Here is a 19,657-nt window from a genome sequence, read left to right on the forward strand (position 1 = left end):
CTCAAGGCTCTTCAAGTTCAACTTAGGTCTTTGGTAATCCCATCCCCTTAAAACTATACAGTTCTTGTCCCCTTTGTTTTGTAAAGAATACAGTGGAATTACTAAAGGTAAAGAAACGCGTGACAAAAAGTAAGGGAGAGCTTTTTATGATAAAGACTTTGCAGGTTGGAAGAGAGATGACTGAGGTGTATAGAAGTATAAATACTGCATCATCACCGGAGAAATGACTGGACAACTCGGGCAGTCCCAGAACTATTGATGTTTCGAGGGAGAGAGAGTATGCCATTGAAGTGTTACTATATGTTTGCATTATGTTTATTAGTTTTTCCTAGGCAGCTGTCATTAGCCACAGCCAGAGGCAGAATATGATGGTCCTTTCATCTCATCTTGTATAATCATGACAACACATTCCGTATCATGATCAGACTGAAGCCCCAGTTTTTCTCTCAAAGTTACGAATTTTTTTATTTATAATCATGTACCACTTTCCTACGTAAAACGAAAAGTAAATAGTCACCTAAGTAAGCACTTCTGTTTGGATAAAATAAAAGATGATATCTCAGTATTGGTATTATTATTTCTGTACTGTACAGATGTTTAATTTAGATGGGGAGGTAATTTCTGTCTAGATATTTTGGATTTTTTTTTTCTGTTTACAATCATTTAGTTTTTAGAAACTTAGTGCTAGCAAAAGAAAAAAAAGGTCAGTTCTAGAAATTGAACATAGGCCGTACATAGGGAAGAAATCTTCCTGCCAGGCAGGAAGATTTTTTGTCTTACAAACAAAACTCAGTGTTGTATCTGCAAAAGCTACCTTTAGGAATGAAAACAGAACTCATTTTTCAAAAGTGATCATATGCACAGCCTTTCTGCTGGTAAGTCTCTGTAAACATGCAATTTTGAGGCTACGAGCAATGACAGTTTTCGTGATATAGGCCCTTGAAACTGGAATGAGATTAGGAAACATGTTTTAGACTCTCAGACATCAGATGATAGTGAAGTACAGGCAGGCACAGTGGGGTGAACATAAATTAGCATGTTGGTCATGTTTGATAAAGCTTTCTGTATGATGAGTGTAGTTTGTGCTTAAATTAAAATGGTGTGCTACTTACACCTTTCAACACCACTGCATGAACTACATGCACTACAGGCTAATTTTTTTTTACGATATCAGAGTATATGTTGCTTTTTCTCGGAGAGTGGCGTATAGGTATGCACAAATGTGTGTGCATCCTAAGTGGTGTTTGCATGTCTGTGCATTTCCTTAACAGACGGAGATAGTATGATCTAATCCTCTGTTGATGAGCAACAAAAATTCACATTTGAAAATGGCATATATGATGTAATCAAGCTGTAGAAAACTGTGCCATAAATAATAATTATTTTGAGGACATATAAAAGAAAAATATGAGCTTTTGCGGTTTACAGCACAACATTGTGTTGTCAAAATCTTTATGGTAAAAAGTAAATCTCTTTAGAGAGATTTAACTTAATTCAGGTTTGGACAAGACATTTCTCTGTTAAAAAGTGATTGATGGATGAACCTCAAAACTTTAGTGGTTCAAGTCAAATGCTTGCCTGACCTCTTCAAACACCTACAAAATATTAAGGATTTCTCTTCTGTGGTTTCTCCCTGCAGCCCCACCCCCACACCGCAGGAGCATGTATCTTACTTTTCTTTTCCCTTTCCTCTGTGACAGTCTCTCTATAACCTCTTCCTACCAAATCTCTCTTAAAAAAACCCTTGGGTCTCACAACAGTTCTCCAAAACAGAAATGTGAGAGAACTGTTAAGAAGGAAGGTTGCTGGTAAGATTTGCACATCTTCATCCAGTGACATCCAGAATGTTTCTGCCACATTTTGTTTTCCTCTGTTTTAAAAAAAGGTGACTGAGTCCTGCCCAGCCTCTAATTAATAGAAAGGTGACCATATGGATGAGAGGAGGACCACCTGCCCTATTGGGTCAGCCAAGCAGATGGCCACTTTCTGATGCCTTTCCTTACCCTCATTCCTAGCAGAGCAATGGAGATCCTCAGCCCTGTGTATGTGGGTGATGCTGCAAAGGCATCTTCATCCAAACGCGAGTGTGTGCAGCCGTGCCTGTCCTTACCATTTTCCAGTAGCGAGCATGGGTGGTGGAGAAAAACCTGCCAGCATCAGACTTTTCTTTGCTGAAGAGTCAGGAAAAGGTACAGTTTTTAGCTAATCGCCAAACAAAAGAGTGGAGGGCTAGAAAACAGAATAGATTTAGGAACTAATAAACAGTTGGTCGCTTCTTATTTCACAGCCTGTCCCTGGACAATAGTACTGAAAGCAGATTTTATTCTTATTTTTAAGCCTATCTCGCTTTTACAGGCTAGGCTTGTCATTTTTTCTTATTTACTTCCCATTACTTCGACTGTATCTTTCTCCAGTGCAGTGATAGCTCTCCTGGACATTGGGGATCACACACTATTCACAAAGGGAAGCTTCAGGCTTGTGCTTACCTATTAAAGACACAGAAAGAAAATGGTATTCCCTTGAAATAGATTAGGACAGTGGCAGTCTTTTTATAAAGTGTAAGATTAAATCAGGTCATTAAGGATGGCAGATAATTCTGAAAGACTCAGATGTTTTTGTTCTTAATACAACATCACTCTCAGTCATTCAGCAGTGTCTATTCAGCATTCAGCAGTGTACTATTAAATAATAATAATAAAAAGCTTGCTCTGTGCCCCCTGTGAACACTCAAGATTTCATCGAATACTCTGTTTCCACTGTACGTTTTTAGATTTTACCGGTTCTGTAGCTCTCATTTTGTCCACAGCAGATATTCAGGAATTTTAAAAATGCTTCCCAGGCAAGCAGAGGGTACAGCTGCGTTTGTGGATCAGTCTGAATCTGCAGGTTCAGGACAGAGTCTCCCAGTTGTGCATTTAGCTTGAGGTCAATTTTATGCTTCAATGCTCACGGCAGGTCTTTCTTATTTTCGCAAGTGGCGACTACTAACACAGCCCAGCAACCATTTCTTGCAGTGAGCCATAAGTTGGCTCAAACTCATGAAGTTTCAAAGTACAGAAATTTGTAGTAAGAAATGTTGAAAGTAAGATGAACTTTTCTAAAACTTTTTCAAGATCAAAAGGGAATATTGAAGGTGATCTGGTCAGAAATGTTTCTGGTTTCCAATTCACACATTTGAGTCCTGGAGTTTTTGTAGGCATTTAAAGGTAGGGAGATCACCTTAAGATATGCTCTGGAAAGAAGGAAGAATATCTTTGTGATCATCTCTGCCATATGGTTTATTTGTACAACATTGCATGGATAATTTGACAGCTTATGTAAAAATTTTTACATTGAGATGTGGAGTTAAAACAATTTTAGTTCATCTCATTCAAAAAATATTGCATTAATGAGGAGGGAGTTTTCATGAGAAATGTACAAAGATTTTAAATACAATGAAATGTCCCAGGTCAAAAGGTGTGATTTTTCAGTGATGTAGTAAGCAGACTACAGCTGTGTTTCCAGCTATGATGCTATGCTTATACTGTTTCTTGGCATGCAGGATTCTATAAGCATGTCAAGCTGACATAATTCACTGCTGCCAGTTTGCTGATTTCTGATCACTGCTTCTGGAAGTGCTTGCAATGCTAAACTCTGTCTCACTGCTTTGAACACAAGGGTTCACAGCTATTTGTAGAATGATAGGTTTCACATGGGCTGGGACAGACAGCTGAAGGTCCTCAGTCTGTCTCTTATGACAGCAGACTGTTATCAATGCTAGATAAGCTTGTCCATAGTTTTGTTTAGCCAAGTCTGAAAACCTCCAGTAATGGATATTCAACCACATATATGGGCTCCAGCAAAATTTTTGGAAACTTGCCCACCCCACCATCAGTGTCTGACCTGGAGCCCCTAAACCGCTATTTGTGACCATTTTCCCCGCATGCAGCCTGGCCCTAGCAAGAAGAGTATGGGTCTAACACTTTTTAACAACCCTGCAGATAGTTGTAGGCAGGTATTAGATTCCTCCTTAGATTTCTTTTCAAAAGGTTAAACAAGCCCTGCTGTCTCAGGGTACCTCTCCTCTTCAGATACATGCTTTAGACCGCTCTATAACTGAGCAGCTTTCCTCTGGGCGTTTGCCGGTTTCTCATCATCCTTCTTGAAGTGGACAGCCCAAACCTGAATCCAGTACTTCAGGTGCAGCCCCACTAGTGATGAACAGAGTGGGGGTGTGTTAAAAACTCACATCTGACACACTTCTCTAACGTAGCACAAGTGCATGTCTTGTTTTATGTGCACTGAGAGCATGCTGTTGGATCATATTCAGATTGGCACCCACTGTAACCGCAGGTCCATGACATAAGGATCTAGTTATCCAATTAGAATAAAAGTGCAAGTTTCACTCTGAACAGCGCAGTAAGTTACCTTGTTGGAATCCTTTTCCAAGAACGAACACAGCAAAATTGCAATTCATGTGGAATTTTTCAACTTTGGACTTCATTTTCCCAAAAATCACACAAGTCCTTATTATCTTTGAGACCTAAAATAGTTTTCAGTTTAAAAAAAATGTGGTCTAATTTACTATGTTTATAAGAATAACTAAAAGTCATTAGGCATTCATCCTCAGGAGAGAATCTGCCATGATATTGTAGAACTAGCATTTAATTATTCTTTTTCTAAAATTCTTGTGCATCCCTCAAGCTCCTCTCATCTATAATATTCCTTGATTAAAGTCATTCTAAAGTCTTATGTTTCAGCATTTAATTTTATTGAGAAGGAATAGTTCAATATTCAACGTATCCTCTAAAATGTTGAAAATTTCCTTGCTTTTCTAGAATGCCATACACAATACATTTCCTTCTCCCCCTGATGCCTGGGAAGTATTCTGCACTTTGTAGATCTTTTGTCCGCTTTGCACCTGCTTTTTTCCCAAATATTGTATACTTCTTTCCAATGGGTCACAAAGGTGCAAAGAAATGTTTCAAAATAAACTGTTTAAAATAAAAGAGGTAGAACGATTTTCACCAGATAACTGGTATTGGCATTGGATTACAAATTAATGAATATCTTATGATCCCACAGGATGAGAAAGCGCAGCTAGTCTTTTTTTCCCATCCTGGGAAAATACTAGTGGCCAATACAGAAAGAGAACTTAATGTATCACCAAACAGATGATGTAATCTATAAACAGAGAAAGGAAAGAAATTAAGCATCTAATTACTGGGGATGACCTATTGCAAATTCTCCAATTATGACATTCCTAGACACTAACAAAGCTTTTCTGTGAAGTGTGCTAGAATGGCCTGGTCATTTGTTAAGATGTGTATCATAACCACTTCTGCAGAACATTGCTGAGTAACACAATAGGTACACCAGTCTTGCCTCCAACCAGAAACACAAAAGAAATCTGTCTACAAAATGTGCGTTGGAAGTTGCAAGTGATAAAATATTCATTCCTTTCTTCTCCACAGGTGGTGAGGTTGGAATAATTGCTAATGTAGCAACTCAGCTAATAGGTCTGATCTGAGGACTGTTAATCACTTTCAGGCAGACAGTCCAATGGGTTGACATGCCGTGGGTTTCACCCATTTTGTGATTAGCCAGAGCAATGCCTTCTTATTAATCAGTGTGGTCTAGAATTACTTGATATTACAAAGACAGACCCTTTACCGGTACTTATAGTCTTCTAAAATCCTACCTAGTTTTCCCCTTTTGGCTCTGCACTCATGTTTGCATTTATATAATATGCAGTTCATACCTCCTGTTTGCATTAAGGCATTCAGTTCATGTGGTATAGTTGTTGCTATTAACAGAATTGTTGCTACTAACTAAAATATTCTCAAATCCTTAAAGAGCCTGCAGCATGATTACCAAGCACTTCCATCACAAATGCCTACTTTCCGTCATATGAATGATACTAGTGGAGCAGTGGAGAAAGACAAGGACACAAATTATTTACATACATGAGATTATCATATTTAGCCTATATAAAAGCTTTTAATTTGAATGAAAGAGGCTGTGAATTAATTTGGAATGTTGTAAGTTTTTCTTTAGAAAAACACTTATAATTATCTGTCAGCAGAATCAGAATCTGGATGTGACGCGACACATAGCATTACATAGCGTAGCATGCACTTGCAGCACATTCTTGTGTATGCATAACTGTTCTGGGAAACATACAATCATTTTCTGTGTCTTGCATGTATCAGCATATACGTATCAGTAATAAAATTTGTGTTTGGCATGTTTTAGAAAGGAGTAATGTGCTTTTGGTAGTGATTAGAAGGGCAGAAAAGTTTTATGTGATATTTGCAAATCTGACAAATGGCCTTGAAAATATATTCATGTCCTAATGACAGTTTTTCTTTTAAATCCGGGCATCTTTCTTATATTGAAAGCTTCATCTACCAAAAGATTTATATCTTTGTCAAAATACTGCCAGAATTTTCTGTTCTTTGTAACTACCTGACAGTGATTTTACATGCTTAAAATTTGCTTTGGAAAAAGGTGAAGTCCAAACAGTGAGGCAGAGGTATTCAAATTGGAGTTAACAGCTACCATCATGGATTAAAATGTAAAAAGATCTAATATATGCTCTAATGATTTAAAAGAGGCTCATTCTCTTGTCAGCTTGGACTACTTAGATTTCTGCCATTTTATCGTATGAGACATAACCTCAGAGAAGGAAAGAGTAGTGATGAGGCAAAAGGACTTCACTATCATGAGGGATGAAGATAACAATGATATATAATGTCACCTAGGCAGCAGGAGTCCAGCCTTTGCTGGTGAGAGGGGAAGACTTTTTTTGCTATGAAAATTCTTTATTCTTCATAAAACTAGCTACCACCTTCTTCTTCAGGAACAGTCATGCACAAAAAACAAAGATCCTTTTGAGATTTTTGACAATTCATTTTCCAGAAGACCCAAAAATAAGGTAAAAATGAGGATATGTAACCAAAGACATATTTGAAACCAGAATGTTAAGCCAGAAGAGATAAAGGCAATGCATGTTTAATTGCAAGTAGACTCCTTCAAAAATCAGAATGTTTTGAGTAGTTTGGTTTATTTTGTATCTTCTATAAATTCCTTTAACAAACACACTCTTTTAGCCTTTTTAAAGTTTACAGATCCAGAAAATGGACAAAATTATTTCTTCCTCAAAGCCAAATGTGGGCTATAGATCAGAAGGGATTCACCTGCATACAGTCGGCCACCCTTCCGGAATAGGGAGGCCGTGTTACAAGGCTTTGAAGAACAAAGTGTACATTTATATTAAAGCTGAATGCCCACTTATGTTAAAGTTGCCACAACAGATGTATATAGTGAGCCTCAACACTACTTTTCATCTCCCACTCTCCTCCTGCAACACTAACATGTTGTCTACATTGTGCTTCATCTTCTTTGCACTGTGTGAAAACAACAGAAAAAAACCCCATATTCTATATCACAGTTTTATTAAGGGCTGGTGCCTTGTCCTCTTTCCTAGAAACTCTAGAGATCTCAGTGTTTTGGTTTTTATTTCCCTCAAAAAAAATTTTAAAAATCCCTGAAGAAAACTCTTGTGTATTTTGCCCAAGAATCACTTTGCACTGCTCAGTCAGTTCCATGTACTGAAGCATGTTGGTGTTTCTTAGAAAGATTACCACACCAAATCCTTAGGTTGTATAGGCCCACCTTGTGATATTCTTACTCTTTTTTTGATTAGTACAACTCTGGAAGAATTGTCTCCTGGACCACGTAGGGCTTCATGTGGAATATTACTATTCATTATCAATCTGCAATAGTTCTTATTTTAAATATGGTGCTGAAAGTTTGCTCTACCTCTACAGTATGCTGTTTGAAAACAGACAGACCACAGGCATTGGTACGTTGTATTTAATCTTTCTTCTTTATAGAGTTGGTGAATATAACTGAGTTTTGGTTTGCCTATTAGAAAAAGTTACCTAAGAGAAAGGAATTGGTGGATAAAGTTGGGTGATTTGATTGAGTAGAGAAGGCAATTTGGATAGGGTAATATGTCGACAATATCTGTTCATGTGACCCGTGGACTTCCCTTTGTCATCCTATGCCTGAGAATATATGAAGGGGGCTGGGAAGGCAAAGGGACGTTCAACTGTCATCACTGGCATCTTCTCTGACCATTGCACCATCATCAAATGCATTGGAATTCTCATTTATTTCAGATTTTTCCTCCATATTCTGTGCAGCCCTAGATGCATTTTCATAACTACATAACTGGGTTGATGTAGGTACAGACTTCTTTCTAGGGGAGGAAGCCTGCTGCAAGTTTGACTTCTGTGAAATCTGAGTAAAACTCAGAACTGTTTGAAGCTTGACTCATTTCAGATTTTGTTAGAGATAAGAAACTTGGGCCTTTTTCATAAAAAGCATCATGATATTGGTGGATCAGGCACTGGAGACAAAAATATCATCTCAGAAAGGGCTGAGAAAGCACATTGTTCTTGAACCATAGAAACATACACAAATGAGTGCAAGTGGATCCATAAATTCCTCTCATGGACTTGACTTTCAACAGATGAGTTTGTTGAAAATGTGTGTTTTCATATGATTAATATACAAGGAAAGAACACAGGTCACTTCAGGTCTACAATGTTTGGACATTTTACATTTATTGAATTCACTATAAAAATCACAACAAAGCCATATAACTAAGAAACAGGTATTATTTTAGGGTGAATCCTTTTTAGCAAAATTTCTGCTGTTCTGTATCTCACCTGTTCTAGTTTTCTAGGACAGATGAGAAAAGAGGGGTAATTTTCTGAGGTATATAGTGTCCAATATGCTGACAAATACGTAAAATATGGCAAGGGAAAGCTCCTCAATATGTAATTTGAGGCAGAGTAAAAGTTGGTTGTGTTAGTGTGATAACTTTCTAAAGTGCTGGCTAGAGTATGTGGTAGTGCTTAACATCCAAAGGGAACCAGGGAAAGTACCAAGGAAGATTAGACAGAATGTGAAAATTACTGAAATTTTAGTTGCTCCTGAAGCTCTTTAGGCCGTTACCTACAGCTGATGAGCTCCAAGAAGAGCGAAACCAGTTAGGTCCTGTAGTACTGGCCTAATAAAGAGTTAACTGCTAGGACAGACAGGGAGTAAGGAAGTTTGGACTGAAATCCATGAAGGTTCTTGTGTGTGTGTCTTTGAACTTGAAGTGCCAGCTTTGAACTATATATAGCCATCCTGTAGAAAGTAACCGAGTGGGTTGTACCAGCTTGTGAGACTCACAAATCCCAGAGTTTAGTCTTATATAGACTCTTCACACATCTTGCCTGTTCTGAGGACTCTCTAAAATTTGTCCTTTTGCAAAGACAGGTATGAAAATCAAAAGAAGGTATCACAAATTTTTCATCATTTTTTCTTGTTACCATCCTTGATGTCCTTCGGAGAATTTTTTAAGATCAGTGCAATACTAAATGAAGATATGTTCCAGTTGTCAGGTCCACAGATTTGTCTGTCAATGCCACATCTGGTAGGATGGCAGATACATCACTGGGTAGAATTAGACAGATGAGGAAGGAGCACTGAACAAATAAAAATGAGAGCGAAAGTACTGAGATGAGGCAGAAGAGAAAGGAGAATAGGCTGGGACAAATAAAATGCAATCGTACTCTTAGTGAAGAGGAGAATTAAAAATAGAGGAGGTAAAAGAGGATTATGGATTAGACACAAGGAGACAGAGAGAAAGTAGAAGTGTGATTGGGATACCAAAAAGGAAATTAGAAAGATGAGAACGCAGTATGGAAGCGACCATAACAAGGGGATCAAGGAGAATGAATGCAAACTACAAAGGAAACAATAAAGCTAAACAAAATAAAATTTATAATAGTAATTTTAAAATGCAGTTGAGAAGCATGAAAAAAGAAAAAGGAAATTATACCAAATGAGATTCAATGAGCCTATGGCAGAAGAGAAGTCAAAAAATAAATTGAAAAGCAAAAATAAGTCCAATGGTTGTGAGCATTCCTTTACTAGTAGTGGTTCTGTGTCATTCTGTCACACATAATCCTTTAGTTCTGTGACTTTGAGAAAGACAGCAAATATTCTTAGAATTTGTTGTATTGGCTTACCGGGTCACTGATTTCTCTAGACATAGGGCGTGTAATGAGCCTCCAAACAAGTGGAAGTTCCACTTAATTTATGGAAATAGAAAACTGCTAAAGTTGTTCAGAAGAGGGTGTAATGAGTTTCAGCTCCTATATTTCTTTTTAAATCTGTAAGTTTCTCTGCTCTTATTTCTCAATAGTCGTTTCAAGGATTAAAAGAAGTATCTGTCTTATCTTTGCCATATCTGGAATAAGTAGGAACTGATTCTGCTCTGGGGAAGATACTGGAGATAAGGGGAGAGGAAAAGGGAGAGCTGACTGTAAGAAGTGCAGCTATGTGAAATTAAGTTTGAGCTGATTGCGGCATCTGGGGGATGTTCCTGTCTCTCTGGGTAATAAGACCCAGCATCCCTCTCCATCATCCTGTGAGGGAAAGCTACATTTGCTTTATTTCCAGTCACATTCGCTTAGTAGTTAATAATGTGGTTGTTCTAATGTTAAGCATACTGTGGCTGTGATTTGCAGAGCTGAGGGAAGCAGATCTTATCTTTGATAATATTTTTTAATATTTGATATTGATATCTTATCCAAAATTGTTTCATATGCATCAGGAGGTGTTTCCAAAAGGGCCTGAAGGCCAAAAACAATAGCATGAAAAAATCCCAAGCTGTAATGTTATTTCGGTGTAACCTAATAGGAATGATCTAGATTATTTCAGGATGTTCTGTGTTATCACTTAGCCTTTCTGATGCAGTTGGGACCATAGGCAGTACCACATAGATATCCAGAGGTGAAGCAGACACATTTGTGTGGGCAAACTTTTAAAAGACTGTTGTCAATCCAATACTATTTTAAATCTATTTAAGCAGCACTTACCCTGTGGTAAGACATGTTCTATTATAAACATCTAAAGAGCATTATCCGTTGACTCTGTATTACTGTAAGGCAAATATTAGTTCAGAAGTTAAAAATTACTTTCCTCAAACTTTTAAGCTCATTCTGGGTGGACTTTTGCTTGTTAAAATTCCAGAGCATATTCAATTGTTTATCCATTCTGCATAAGTACCTCTCATTAGGATATCCAAGCGCTACGCAAACACTTGGAACAAAATGCTTCTGAAAGCCACAGGATTTATGTGGTGTGTTTCTTTCAGCCTTTGCTGATGCAGCATGCTGTTGCATACTCTTCTAGTCCTGTGAAATATAGCAATGGCCTGGAAGTTGGACTTTTAAGACAGACTTCTTGAGCTAAAGACTTTCTTTGGTTTCCTTTAAGCTCCCAGAACCCCCAAGTTCCAACCTGAGTTTCAAGACACCATAAGCCTCAAACTCTGCAAAAAACTCAGAAAGAAACACTATTTTGCTGTGTTTCAATTACAAATGATTAATGCTTATTAGTTGATTTCCGCTCAAAAATAGTAGTTCATCTCACACAGTTAGGTTAAAAGTAAGATCGGTTTTGGTTAAAATGTAGTTCAAAACTGTCAAAGAGCTCTCCACAAAATGCCAGTGATAAACAATCTGTGTATTAAAAAGTCCTGAACTGTAACCTCATCTGTTGAATAAATAGCCTGTACCTGGGAAATACATCATGTGTTTGATGCAATTAAGGATTTGTTACACTGGCACTTGCTTCAGGATTAGAGGCCCACATGTGCAGGGTGGTTTTGGTGTTTCTATTCCTAGTGAGTAGAATCACACGTACAAATTTGTAATTTCATGAACTTTTTATTGGTTTTTCATTTTGATTTAGTAAATATTCATCCACATGGCATTCAAATACAGTGTAATTTTGTTTCAACTGTTACACATCCAAAACATTTGTAGTAATCAAAGAAAAACAAACCAAGATGTATGGGTTAGAATTTACCAAATTAGAGTATCAAGATACCTATTGGTAATAGAGTTGTAGCAAATGTGTTCAGAGTGCATTTGTGTTGACATTAAATAAGCCACTGAACCCAAGTTTTACTTCAAGGCCAAGTTGCTAAAAACTTGTATTTATGAAGTTTCTTGTTTTGATCATCATATCATACAGTTCTGTGTGAAAGTGTATGAGGGATATCATGTCTGTAAGGGGAGGGATGTTTACCTTCAGTATGCTGAAAGAAAACATACTCCTACCCATTTTACCATGCTGGCCATTTGCCTCTACATTGATGGTTACAGTTGGCTAATGCTTAAGCCAGCTACCCACCACAGACTTAAATGATAGGTCAGGCTGCAACGGCGGGTGGAATTGGGACATACCTCAGAGCAACACAGGTACTTGCTGGCTAGCAAGAGCAGCAATTTGTCACGAAGAGAGAGGCACCAGCACAGGGATTGTGAAACAACCCTGGAGCTCAGGCAGGTTTTAACTCCAGAGGTACGGATAGCAAAAAGTTCCTGAAGTATGTGCTAAGGAAGCTGTGGTCCTGATTAACAGGCACATAGTTAAAAAGAGAACAGGTCGGAGAGAATTTTTTCTTAGTATCTTTGGGAAAACCTGGTGATTCATTCCTTATAATAAAGGACCATTTTCCATTAGCTGGAACAAGATTAAAAAAAAAAACAAACCCAAACAAAAAACCCCCTACTAAAATTTTCTCCATAAAAATCTGGAAGAAATAGAGGTCCTCATTATGTAAAATTGTATGTGACAGGAAAAGTTTTAAAATATCTGGCTTTCCATGCAAATTAATTTTCCCCTGCACATGAAAGGGTATAAAAGCTTCACTTTGAGGAAACCTGTGGGGCATTTGTGCTAAACAACCTGTGCAAAATGGCCTATATACATACCTTTGCACTCTGCAGCGGCAAGCACCCACAGGCACACTAACGTGTATTTATATTCTTGGACTTCTATTTTATAACTGTGTTTGTCAGCCACTAAGAGAGCATTGAGTTTATTCCTTACAAAAGCCATTGCCCTAGAGAATTTTGCAGCTAATAAGGTAGCTGTTGTGCGCAAATGGTAGTCCTTTTGCAGAACATACACAAGTTAGAGGCCTGAAATAAATCTAAAGACCATCATAGAAACTTTCTGCTGCTAAGAGTCTGTTATCTCATTATTTCAGGTAAGCACATAACAACCTCTGATGTGATGAGCCGTGGAGAAACCTGCTAATTTATGTACCCCACCACCCGCAATACATCTAGGTCCAGGGGAGTTTAGTAACCTGTGGGCCTGGAGGGTGGTGCTGTGCAAAACTGTGGAGGCCGCTTGATCATGCAAATATACCTGCTTTCATGAAGAACCGATGAGCCATTCCAGTTCAGTTTTGCCTTATACATCCCTGTACATGACTGTGGTAGGTTCAGGATTTCTAGGAAGGGTGAGAATCCTATTTCCACGTTGCACAGAGCAGTGTGCGCCTCATTAAGAAAAGACTTCGAGATGTCAGGCTGACTGCACATGCACTAGGTTGGTGGAGGCTTATTCTTCCCACCCTTTGGGACATTCGGACTCACTGGACAGCGGACAGTGACGCTGTCTTCTGTGCACCGTAAGCCTTAAGTTCTTCCATTGCATCCAGCTTCTAGAAACTTGCTCTACAGCTGCATGTTGTCTGGGAGTTGTGACATAGGTTTCCAGCTGGATGCCCTTCTTGTCCCAGCTGCTGCGCAGTAACTTCTCCAGTGGGACAGCCATGGGCCCCAACATCCCAAACAAATCTAAATAATTACCAAATTCTCCAGCCAAAATCTCCAGGTAGAAAAAGAAAATGAAAATGTGGGGAACACACAACATGTCTGGCCTGATGAAGGAGCAAAGGTGGCCAGATGAACCTACCACTACCCAGTGTTAAGAAGCAGAAATTAGAGACATTTCTGTCAGAGATAGTGAACTAGAGCCTCTCAGTTTTATTTGCACTGGTCTCAGGTGTGAACTTAGAAATAGTACACAACATACTGATATGTCCCAGTTACTCTTATAAACACACTTAAAAACATGAGTAGTAAATGCATTTTGTAGTAAATGGGGCATTTTATTCACCTGTTGGTCTATAAAAAAAAGGGTAATTAATGTTTAGCTCTTTATAAAAGAATTAGTAATAATTTATAAGACAGTTATAGATTATTTATAAATATACTCACAGTATAAAATATTAATGTTTTTCCAAGAACCGGGAAAACAAAGTAGAGCTTCTGCAAAGCACGGTAGATTTTTAAAAATCCTTTTTCACACAGCACAGACATGATGCAGGTTTTCCATGCTTCCATTTCCAAATCCATTCATTTCTTCTAGTTTATTGTTTTAACTTACATATTCATGCACTAGCACTGTGTCAAGGGGAAAATGGGATTATTTTTCTGTATAATAACATGAAGGCCTACAAATTGCCACTGGTGCATATCAGGACAAATGTTCTGGTATGTACGTACCTTCCTGGAATCACAATTGCTGGAAAGTCTCTCACTGGCTCTGTTGCTGGCCACAAAGGCAATAACACAGTAATGAAGCTTGAGGTTGACTGTATAAATCTTTCATACAATATTGCAGTCTAATTTACAATATTGCACCAACAATATCCGCAAGGACTGACACTGTGAAACACTTAGCAGTCTAGTCCACCCCGCAAAAATCTATGCTCCAAACACAAGTTCTTGTTTTAGAAATGAAAGTAGTGATGAGCCTCAGAGAATTAATTTAAACTCCCAGATCTTTGGTACTATTTGTTCTTCTTTTTGGATGAATCATTATATAAAATGAAAATAAAAACAATTTGGTCTGTATTTTATTAATTAAGCCATGAGAGACTACCTGTCTTTTTGCATTTGCAGCAGGAATGCTAAGACTTAAGTATGTGAGATGGAGACCTTATTAAATGCAAAACAATAATATGCAAGTTTGTGTGAGATATTTCACACATACCTGCTCTTGAATACAAGCTGGGTATTTCCTTTGAAATTCTGAGAAAAAAAAAAATCTCTTCTCTGGCTTACAAAGTATTTTCAATAACACAGAATAAAAATTCTGAGACCATTCTTAAGTAGGAAGACCTTTGATTTTGGGATCAGACCTTTACCATCTTGAAACACAAGTGTAGTTAACCAAATGATAAACCTTACAGTGATAACACAATAGTCAGCATTCCCAGCTATTCTCAAGCCTGCAGACATACTGCTAGACAAGAAGGTTTCTCAATCTTCCAAAAGGAAAAGGAAAAAGATTTTCTGAAACCAAAGCTCATCCTAGGAATTCTGAGAAAACAATAAACTGAGTATATTTAAAAATAAATCCTCTAGGTAACTCTCAGATGTCTGGAAAACACCATAATTTTTCAGATATTTAAAAATAATTCACTTGAATTTAAAAAAGGATGAGTCTTTATATACAAAGATATAAAAAGGCTTACAAAGATATAAAAAGGCTGAGTAACAGGTCATTTGCTGCCTTCTAAGAAAGAGAAAAAATATCTAGATCTGCGAAAATCAATTGGTCTTTTTCTATGTTTGGAAAACACAACCAGTGATCGAGAGACTTTCCTGATAATGATAATAATAATAATGCATTGTGCAATACTGAGAAGGGTTGTCTGCAATTTCAGAATGGAAAACATTTCAGTGGAGTGTATTATTGCTACTGTCTTTCCAGTTAATAAAATGTGAAACACACAGTTTCTAAGATTGTGCACTTTTAGAGTACGTAGTAAAAACAGCAGTGGTGTTGGAGGTAGCCCAGCAAGGTGAGTGCTATCCTTAGTTTTGCCCAGACTAGGGCAATTTTGTGGTAAATTCCACAAAAAACATGAAGGGAAAACTTTTTACTTGTTGATTTATTGGACTGTCCATCTTAATGCTTGCCACAAAGTTCCCACTTTCTGGATATGTGCTAGGAGACAGCAACCATGGTGCAGTGGTCCAAGTTTTCATCAGCATGGTTTTATCTTGGCATTGCCTCCTTTCTGGCAATGTCAACTCAGGCTAGAAACTCTTTTTATAATGATGATGTCCCTGGCTTTGTAAGGAAGCTATTACCTTGAGATTTAGCGTCTCACCTCCCAGCCTGACATTATCCTTCTGAATGAAGTGGCTGAAAGAGGCCATATGTGGATATCTTATATGTGGATATAAGAGGCACTTCCAGCCCCTTCTTTGCAGGCAGTTGTATAATGTGCATGCACAAGCTGAAACAGTGCTCTTGCAGAAAACTCCTGACTTTTGCATTTCTAAGGAGATACAGAGATCTAGAAAGAATAATATTTTGATTACCAGTTAAAGAGAAGTCCATCAGCTACCTTTTTCCCCAAAGTCAGAAGTTCTGTCTTACTGGCATCACATGCCAACCTTTTTCAAATCAGTCCAATGTTACAGTAAGACAAGGCATGGCCAGTTTTCAATTTCATAGATGCAAAATTGTTAACAAATGCAGTGTTAATATCTGATGAGGAATAGTCAATCAATGTCTTCCTACCCACAGAAAGTTTTCTACAGACCCTCTGCGTTCATTTCCAAATTCCTAATATTTAGCGGCAAAGATGCATCCAGGATTTTTGGTATGAAAACATGTAAAAATTTAATTCAAATCTGGTCTGTGTTTTGCCTGAGAGTTATTAAGATGCAGACTTCTTTGGTTTAAGAAGCTAAGCTTTCATTCTGAAACAATTATATGTCATATATAATTTAAATGTGATTTGAAACATCATGGAAAACTGAGAATGTGATAATTCCCACTTACCCTCTTTTTCAAATTTTAAGATACTCAAGTAGACATGGCTTTTTTCCCCCAGGTCTATGAACTTCCTTTCACACACTGTGGATACCATCACTGCTCCGAAATTGAAAATCATTGATTCCCAATTATACTGCTTTTGGCTTTTTCCTCCATTTGTTCCAGTTTGGTTTTTTTTTAACATGGGCAAGCATAGCTACAGACAGTATTTTGCATGGAATTTAATGAGCGGCTTGCATAATGGCACTGGTGTGCCTATATTTCCTACTGAAAATGCTTTGCTGTATGTATTCCAGGATCATATCTGCCACCTTTGTGGTCTTGCTACACCAAAGACTGTTCTCCTGTGATCAGCTGGATCACACCTTTCTCTTTCCTAGTATTTCCTCCTAATAAGTTCCCAGTTTACAGCAGAATTTACTAATCACCAGGTAAATGACTTTGCGTCTTGCACTGTGAACTTTCTCCATTTCTGTTACTCAATCCTTAATGTCATCCAGACGAAATTTTACTCATTACTGAGAATACTTCTTAATATTATCTTATTAGCAGATGTCACTACCAGTCCTACTGCTTGTTTTTAAGTCATTAATAATAAAGATAGGATCAGGGTAAGTTCTTCAAAAACTCCATTAGTACTACAGTTCCACATACAACTCTGCCCATTAGTTAATCATACACTTTCAAATCTGTGCACTTAATGTTCAGCTTTGCTAACAATTTCATATATGGCATTATAGCAAATACTTTACAAAAAAACACCTTTGGTAAATGTTAGAATCAGGCTTTCAAACACACCACTGGGGTTTTTCTTGTCCATAATGAAATAAAATGGGCCCTACCAGACAGTTTCCAGAGGAAAATACTACACTGCTGAAGAGGAATGTTGATGCAAGATTTCAGTGACTTGTGGGCCTCCTAGTCAGAATTCATGTTAGATCTGCACTATGACCAGTCTTTTGAGCAAGGTCAACTTAAACAAGAACAGTGAAGGGAAAACATTATTCAACTACCAAGAACTCATATCTTAAAAAAACTACTAGCAGAACTAAAAGTGCTAGAAGTATGGACTATACAGTGTGGTATAAAGAAAAGCTATGTAAGAAGCAGCAAGTACTGATAGAAAGTCCAAAAACTTGGTAACATTACCTTAGCCAGACCACTAGAAATTAAATGATAAAATATCTCATTCCAATCCTGCACTACAATTTTAACTGAAGAGAGTCTCTCATCAGCCAGCATGTGATTAAGTTGGAAAGTATCCAATAATTTAATTTTTATTCATCTTCTGATAGCAATAGTCTTACCAAAGAAAGTATGCTTGTACTAGACATAACTATAAACAACATTTGTCACCTAGTAGCAATGGAAAACCTGGGCAGACTAGTGACAAGAGCTTCTCTGCTGCATGCTCAACTGCAACCAGATGTATCATATTACATGTATTGATATGGGAATAAAATTGTATTATTTGTAAGATTCTCAGGAAAATGTTTTTTGATTGCTAGAATGCACTTTTAAGGGATGCAATTTTAAGCATGACTAAAATTAATGTAGGTAAACAATGCAAATCTAGCAAACAAAATTCATCCTTAGCTTAAATCCCTTAAATTTAATGGAAGTACATGTGGGGCACATTAACCCCTCAGACTTATAATTCACTCTTCTCAAGTAAAGTTCTCAATTTTCCTTTCTCATTTAACTCCGATCCCCAAAGCTGCTTTTCCACTAAGACCTTTGAAAAGAACTGAACCACCAAAAGAACATTGTGATTAGGTAGAGCAGCAATTCAGGGAAATCCTTAATATTAATTAAAAATCCTTAATATTAATTAGTTTAAAAATTAACCAGTAAGCTCTGTACAAATCATTCTGTTAATCACCTTGTTATATTCTACCCTTCTTACTCTCTTTCATTTGGATTTTATAACTCTGCTTATAGTTTTCTTAACATAAATAAACACCACACACTTTACTTAATTTGTGTAATAAAAAAGCCACAAACTGGCAGTAGATACAGCCATAACAAAGCATGCAGAGAGTCTCTCCAGGAAACACAATGTTTGCTTGTAAAGTGGTTCACGACATGCTTGCAATATTTTGCTGTTGCATATGGGAACTCATTTCTTTTCTTTTGTAAAGAGCAATTCACTTCATTTTTTGACTGTAATTAAAATCCTTAAAAATTTTTGTGACTAACAAAAATCATTTGATTGATGAATGTTTCTAAAGGGTCTAACCAGATTTAATGTTCCAGTCTCGCAGGCTTACCTTGCTTCTGTGGACTGAACTCCCTCTAAATGGAAACCTGAGGCAGTCACATTAAAAATTCATGTTGCCTGGCCTCATGTAACTTTTCCCAACCCAACTATTAATAGTTTGGTGCAGTTTTTTTATTTTTCAATGAAACATCAAAATTTTGTGCAGAATGCATATAGTTTTTCTTAGGAAAAGCTAGTTTAAAAGGAAGAAGTCTTTCCGTTGACAAAAAAATGCTAATAGAAAACGTTCAACTAGTTCTACTGCCACAGTCCTTTTGAATGTCCCCAGCCTCAACTGGTCAAGAAGTGACAATCATAAAATCTTTTTCAGTCATGTTAACACCTGCCTGGTGTCAGATTGCCTTTCTCTAATTCCATAAGACTTTCCTGGCAAAGTCTGTGCTGCAACTTTTGCAGAGAGCTCCCATCTAATTATACCATAAGTATTGAAAATGAAGATGTCTCTCCTCTGGTTCAGCACTAGTTCAGCTTTCTCTGGAGCAGTGTCCCCAATGTGGGATCTGCAAATCAAGCAATATGCTGCAAAATTTGGGGAGAATTCAGAGAAAACCTGTGAGATGGACTAGAATTGGAAAACAAGTATTGCATTGACTTGTAAAAGAATACGTTTAGTTTATCAAAGAGAAGGTTATGGTGCTATCCAGTTGCAACCTTAAAATGCATCTAATATGG

General features: G+C 37.4%; 1 protein-coding gene across 2 annotated transcripts in view; it reads left to right on the forward strand.

Moving 5' to 3' along the window:
- The window catches only part of TRPM3 (transient receptor potential cation channel subfamily M member 3), a gene marked incomplete at both ends in the record, with an annotated part of 416,264 nt that overhangs the window by 298,089 nt on the left and 98,518 nt on the right, over window positions 1–19,657 (forward strand). The window lies entirely within an intron of this gene.

Source organism: Phaethon aethereus (genome assembly GCF_964289735.1).
Source record: "Phaethon aethereus genome assembly, chromosome: Z".
Classification (NCBI taxonomy): domain Eukaryota; kingdom Metazoa; phylum Chordata; class Aves; order Phaethontiformes; family Phaethontidae; genus Phaethon; species Phaethon aethereus.